Below are 7,083 nucleotides of genomic sequence, written 5' to 3'. Positions count from 1 at the left end.
ATAACTCATTACCAACTAGAACTGCACGATCCTCACTCAAGCGGTGTCAACTCGCACTCGTGGGATGGAACAGCCTCCACATGAGCCGGTGTCCTTAAACAGGTTTTTAACTCACCGCCGCTCTGACATGACGAGTCGATCACTAAGATGGACAGCCTCCATCCAACGGCGCTACGTTGATGCTGGCGCACACACACAGCTGCCGGCGCTAACCAGCTCACATCGGTATGAATGTGGTCCGCAGGCTGGTCCGGGTGGGGGTCCTTCTCTCTCAGCTTTCGGCAGCTCACCGCAGCTTAAACGTGAAGCAGCCGAAGAATCCGGTAATGAGTCCCACCTCCCTCTAGCGCGCGCCCCTCCAGCGAGAGCGGCGCGCGTCCCTCCAGAGAACAACGTGTGCTCCCGCGGGGCTAAGCAGCCTTCACTCCAACAGCACGGTGTAAATGAAGTCACGCCCTCCGCCTTTCAACGTTCGCACAGCGACGTCAAACGCGCAGCTCACCGCGTCATCAGCTGTCACACGCTTCGCCTTCAGCTCAAGTCTCGCCCGGGGTCACACAGAAAACATTCCCGCGACACATGACGGCGGTTGAGGGACGGACTGCTGACAGCCGTACAAAACATGACGCATCATTAACGCACGTTCATCCACGAACGTTACGTAGAGTGGCTAAACATGCTCGCCGTTTTTCAGATGGATGGACAGGGTTTATGCAAATGGTACAAGTTACAGTTTGCAACCCGAACCCCTCCATTCAGAGGAGTTATATAAACGGTCCCGTCATCATCATCAGACTGATTCTCTTCCCTAAATGCAGAAATCCAAGTGTTTTCTGATAAAAGTAATCTACAGAGTTCTCCAAGGGAGAGAAAACACGAGGGTTTTTACTCACGGATCGGAGGGGTGAGACCGTTCTTGGATCTGTTGTTTAACATCCAGAGAACGCATACCGATCATCCTAAAACACAGAGACGAGAGTTTTTTGTTTTTACCTGGATGATCTGCGGATCCTGTCACTTCAGACAGGAGGCGCTGATGCAGGATCAGGTGTTGACATCACACCTGTTAATCTGGGCTTCGCCATAAGTGGAAGGAAGCTCGATTTTCCCGGCCCAGACATTTGTTTTTCTGGAGTGGAATTAAATTCAACCACCATGAAAACTCATTTATCACATGAGACGCCTCTAGAGGTGTTTTTGCACGTCTGCATGTGGATCCAGTAAAACAACGACGGATGATCATTGTCTTTTCCTCTGTGGAAGCAGACCTCCGACTCTGGGGAAACACCTTGTTTTTCTATCAGAGGGAGTCCCCCTCAGCAGACCCACGTCATGGGTCAGTCTTCACGGACACGTTGCTGTCAGGCTGGGGGGGGGACATACCTATCTCAAGCAGTAGGGGCGCTGTGGCCCCACTACACATCAGCCCACATCAATGTTTTGGAGTGTCGCACAGTACTGAATGTGATTCAACACCTTGCTCCTGTGCTACAGAATCAACACGTGTTGATTCACACAGACATCATGATGACTGCTGCATACATAACCATCAGGGTGTGCGTTCAGCCAGATGTTACACATTGTGCGAAAGCTACTGAGTTGGGTTCATCAAAACCTGCTTTTATTAGAGCGGTTTACATATCCGGTGTTCTGATGTGACGTCCAAGGGCGGCCCACGTTACGTGGACCGGATCCTCCATCCGGATCTGATGTTTTTCAGACGCAGCAGAAGTTGGCAAAGCAGCTGTGGACCTGTTTGCGATGCGAGAAGAACGCTCAATGTCAACTACGGTTTTCCCTGAGCCCGCGAGACGATCCATCGCTGGGGGGGGACGCATTTGCTCACAGTCGGTGGCCCAAAACGCTTTTTACGCGTTTCTTTCCCCCCCACCTCCTCTGTTTTTTACGGTCCATGAACCGAGTTCAAGAGGAGGGATTGACAGCCCTCCTTGGTGGCTCCCGGCGTGTGAACGCACTATGGTTCCCAGGCCTGCAACGTCTGTTGTTGGGTCGCCGTGGAACTGTCATGGAGGAAGGATGCTCTCCTTCAGGCAGGAGGAGCGACCAAGAGTTACCCAGAAATAGGTCAACACCGGTGGGTCTGACCGCTGAGCGGTTCCACTTAGAGGATGGGTCTCCCTCAGGAGATAGTGTGCACAATTCAAGATTCACGTGCTGCATCTACCACAGTTCTGTACACATCAAGGGGACGGCTTTTCAGCGCTGGTGCACAGAGAAGGTTTAGAGACCACCTCATGCCTTTTAAGCGGCGTGTTGTTTTTCTACAACAGCTGATGGATAGGGAGTTGGCTTTCAGTACGCTTTAACGTACGATTGCAGCCATCTCTTCCTGCCACAAAGGGTTTGGAGACAGAACAGCTTTTATCACCCGCTGATGAAGCGGTTTCTAAAAGGTGTACAGAGATGTAGGCCTATTTTCACGCCCACTTGTTTTCCACAGTGGGTTTAACGCTGGTCCTGCGAGCCCTGATCAAAGCTTCAATTGAGCCTCTGGATCAGGTTTCATTTAAATTCTTGTCTCTTTTAACAGCCCTGTTGCTGGTTTTAACACCCGCTAAGAGGGTAAGTATTATCTGCCCTCTCTGTTGCTTCGTCATGCCTTAGAATTAGGCTGACGGGCAGCTCAGCTGATTTAAGACCAACCCAGCTTTTATGCCTAAAACATCACGAGCTCTTTTAAATCAAGAGTGATATCGTTGGAGGGGTCTTTTCCCCCCCACAGATCAGAAGAGGAAGCATCTTTTCATCTTCTCTGCCCGGTGCGGGCGTTGACGTGTTACATAACGCACACAGCTGCAATGCGTTTCAAACTCAACAATGGTTTGTGCATTATAGAGATGCTTCTACAGGTCGCCGTTATCCATCCAGCGCTTGTCACACTGGCTGTGTGAGGCCTTTTCTGAAGCCTACAGAGCATCAGATTTAGAGCCTCCTGTCAACCTCTAAGCACACTCGACCAGGGGTATCGCATCTTCGACTGCTCTGCATAATGGTATGTTAATGCAGGACATCTGCACTGCGGCTGCATGGTCAACACCCTGCTCATTTATTCGCTTTTACCTACGTGATGTAACGGCTCGTTCCATGACACATTCTGTCCTTAGTGCTCTAACAGAATGAATGTTATTGTTCTCATGGAACTCTGTTTAAGCTCACTTCTGTCTGCATGCTTCACAGTGTGAGATGTTGTTATCAGTCACAAGTCGTGTCTGTGATTTTGGTTATATTGTCACTAATCAGTTCATGATTATTGTTACCAATCAGTTCAATTGATTTATAATCAATTTATGGACATTAATCTGTTTATACTGTTCAGCCATGAACCAGTTGGTTCATGCCCCCCCCCCCCCCCCCTCTTTTCAACTTCTTCTTCCCGTTGAAAGTTTTTCCGGGGTATTCATGCTTTGTCAGAACGCATAGCTACACAACATGCGTCTGTGCATGGCACATAATTACGCGATGCGTAGTTATGCACATGGGGAGCTGAGTGACAAGACGTTTTTTGGGCAAGCTTCCGCTTCTTACTGTGTTCGAATGGACCCAGTGAGGCGAGGACCACATCGGCTTCGCCCTTTACCCACTAAAGCGAAGGCCTTAAAGGGCGAAGCTTATATGACATAGAACGTTGGTTACGTACTGTAACCCCAGATTCTATGAATATAAGCGTAGCCCTTTAAGCGTCGGGCCTCACTGGCTCCTAAATGGCTGAAGAAAAAAGCTATTTTGGGAGCCGATTTCCCGCTCTTAACGTAATTTATACGGACCGGGTAGGGCCCACACAGCAGGTGGGCGTGGACTAATTTTTTTCAGTGCTTATGCTCTGCATAACGGGATAAACCCACTAAAGCGAAGGCCTTAAAGGGCTACGCTTATATTCATAGAATCTGGGGTTACAGTACGTAACCAACGGTTTTGGTTGTCAGCAGCAAACTGGTTGATCCACTCTGAGAAGGTGCCATTTAAGAGACTGAGCTGAAAACAGCACCTCAGACTGAAGAAGTCTCTCAGATGAGAGATGAAACGTTTCTACATTTTTTTGCTTTGTTTTGTTTTTTGGTTGTTTTTTTTTTTTTTTTTTGAATGTCCAGAGGACCAGATTGAACTTTTTTGGATTTTTCTACCTGGATTATTGAGCATGCATCAGGAAGAAACTAGAAAGTTCCTGGAGAAACTTTGACGGGTACTGCCAGGCTGCTGCCGATTTTAAATTCTTTATTTGAAAGTAATATGTGTTTGGGTTCGCTCTCAGCTACCACTATACCAAATTTCAGCTGAATCACTCAAAAAATGGGAGAGTTATCATCTTTTTTCTTTTTTATTTAAGTTGGCCATCTTGGATTTTTGATTTGCATTAAGAATGTATAACAATTCACTCGAAGCTACAACCTTACTAAATTTCATCCCAATATATAAAAAAAACTGATTTACAGTCAAATGGCTCCGAACAATCAGTTTTAGAGATACATCTGATGATTCCTTTCTGTGAGTTTCAAACAAATCCAACATTGAGTTTCTGTTTTGTCTCCACTCTTAGTCATGTGACTTGACAGCAGTTAGTGTGAAGAATGTTCTCTCATTCATTTCCTGTGGGAAAACATGGCGTCTTTGTTAGCAAAACATGTCACCATGGTAACTCAGATTTTCAATAAACGTAATAGCACACATCACTGGGCCAAACCGGTCGTTTTGATATAACTTTTGTGGTTCAGGCCACATTAAAGTTGAAAGCAAAGTAAGTTAACAGACACTCAGGAGAGTAGAATCAAGACTGCCTATTTATTAATTATGTTATTATTAATAATAAACATTTAAACTAATAATTATTAATGTATTCATATTTATTAATATTAATAATTAATACAAATTTTTGATAATTAATATAAATAATTTTAATGTTAATATTCATATTAATAATTTATGTTATAATTATTATCAATATTAATTACTATTGATATTAATATTAATAACTATTAACATTGTGCATTTGCATGGCAGTCCCCAAAAATAGTTTAGAACCAAAGTATCATAATCATGAAATAAAGAAAAGGCTAGCTTGAATCCATAACCAGTGGAATGTCCACTAATCTGGCCATTTTGGATCAAAAGTAAAAGTACCAGTAAGACTCAAGGCTGATGTGAAATAACAGTCTGCCTGAAAAAAAATCAACATTTATCTGAATGTGACTCCCCTGTTTGGCCTTGAAGCAGGCCGACTTATATAATTTCTCCTGAGACATGTGTAAACTAAGGAAAAGCTTTGTCTATTCCCCCCCCCCCCCCCAAAAAAAAAACCTTCTGTGAAGGCTTATCAGAACTGTACCGGCTGACACCAAGATCTTAAGAGGACTATGGTTCTATCTGGAAGTGCTTCATGGACAAATCTCACCATATTGACATCAAATGTATATGTAATGTGTTTATTAATGTTCTTGCTAGTAGAGATTTTTTGATTTTTTAAATTGTGTCCTTGGTAACTCTAAATTGTCCCTAGGTGTGAGTGAGCGAGTGAATGGTTGTTTGTCTCGTTTGTCTCTATGTGGCCCTGTGATGGACTTGCGCCCCGTCCAGGGTGTACCCCCCCACCCCCTCGCACAGTGATTGCTGGATATGGGCACCAGCGACCCCCATGACCCAAAATGGAATAAGCGGGTAAAGAAAATGGATGGATGGATGGAAATTGTGTCCTGTTAAGAACAAGGTGTGAAGAGATCTTTTTTGTAATACCACTATCCTATCCTCATGGATTTCCCCCCTTTTCTATCTAAAATGTATTCTGAAAAAGAATAAGGGGCCGCACTCTCAAGGAGCAGCAGCAACGTGCACTCCGCCCATCTTTCAGACAACTGTACGAACATAATCTCACTGTACTTCAGTACAATGATAATAAATCTTATTCTGATTCTGATAAGAAGCAAAATGCAACGAAAAATTAGCGACACCTTAAAGTTAGCTTAGCAATGGAAAAGTAGATGGAAAAAAGGGGATTCAATAAGCTCAAATGATCAGAAAGAAGCTAAAAGACAGGTAAAATGAGCACAGAACAAGTGGAAACAGCTCTGCATTTACTGAACAGAAACTCATGACAGACACCAGAACTTTAACAGACCTAAAACTCATTTTACAAGAACTGTTCATGCCAGAACGCTGAATCATTTAGGGAAAGTTGAATGGCCTTTCTATAGGTGAAAGTTTGCTGAGATGGTTAAAGGATGTTTCAGATAATGTATTTTCAATGAGAAAGAAATTAACAGAAAAAAGATAATAGTTCAAAGGTTTAAAAAATATCACTACTAGAAGTCATAGCAGGAGTATTCTGAACGAGATCTTCGATTGCTAAAATATGTTAAAAAGAAACACTTGCAGAGTGAGTTAGGAAGCAAAAAGTGCAGAAAACACTTGGATGATGATGATGATGATGTCAGAGATGCCTCATTACAATACTGCAGTATAAATCATAAAAATAAGTGAGAATGCATTAACTTGAAGATATGGTTAAATTGTCATTATGTGTGATGAAGAATTTTTTTTTTCTTAAAATTAATTAATTTGTTTCATTGTGTCTCCACATAGATTTAAATATGGTATAAGAGGACCAGCATTACACTGGGTATCTAGCTATTTGAAAGATAGGAAACAGTTTGTACAAATAAATGGTGTAAGATCTGACCTCTGCAATATCACGTGTGGAGTTCCTCAAGGCTCTGTACTTGGACCAAAGTTATTTATTTTATATGTGAATGACTTGGCTTTCTGCACTGTGAGATCTGTGCTGAGTCTGTGTGCATCACACTGTGTTAGTCATGTTGCGGTTGTTGTTGTGTAGTGAGCTAGGTCGGTTAGCTTCAGTTAGCTTCACTACAGTCAATATTTAAAAACGAGGTTCTCTCTTTTTCGAGCTACTTGACAGATATGTGACAGAGATACTGTGTGGGAGATGGTCTAATCAGTGACAGGAGACGTTAATTTTCTTTGACCCATCAAAATGAATGTGGTCATTTATTAACAGAATCAAAAGTTAACATCACAACTTGTACACTTGATTATTCTGATTGAACGCAATAA

The sequence above is a fragment of the Nematolebias whitei genome, chromosome 19 (assembly GCF_014905685.2).
Source record: "Nematolebias whitei isolate Nwh7 chromosome 19, NemWhi1, whole genome shotgun sequence".
Lineage (NCBI taxonomy): Eukaryota > Metazoa > Chordata > Actinopteri > Cyprinodontiformes > Rivulidae > Nematolebias > Nematolebias whitei.
Note: the sequence above shows the minus strand (reverse complement) of the source record.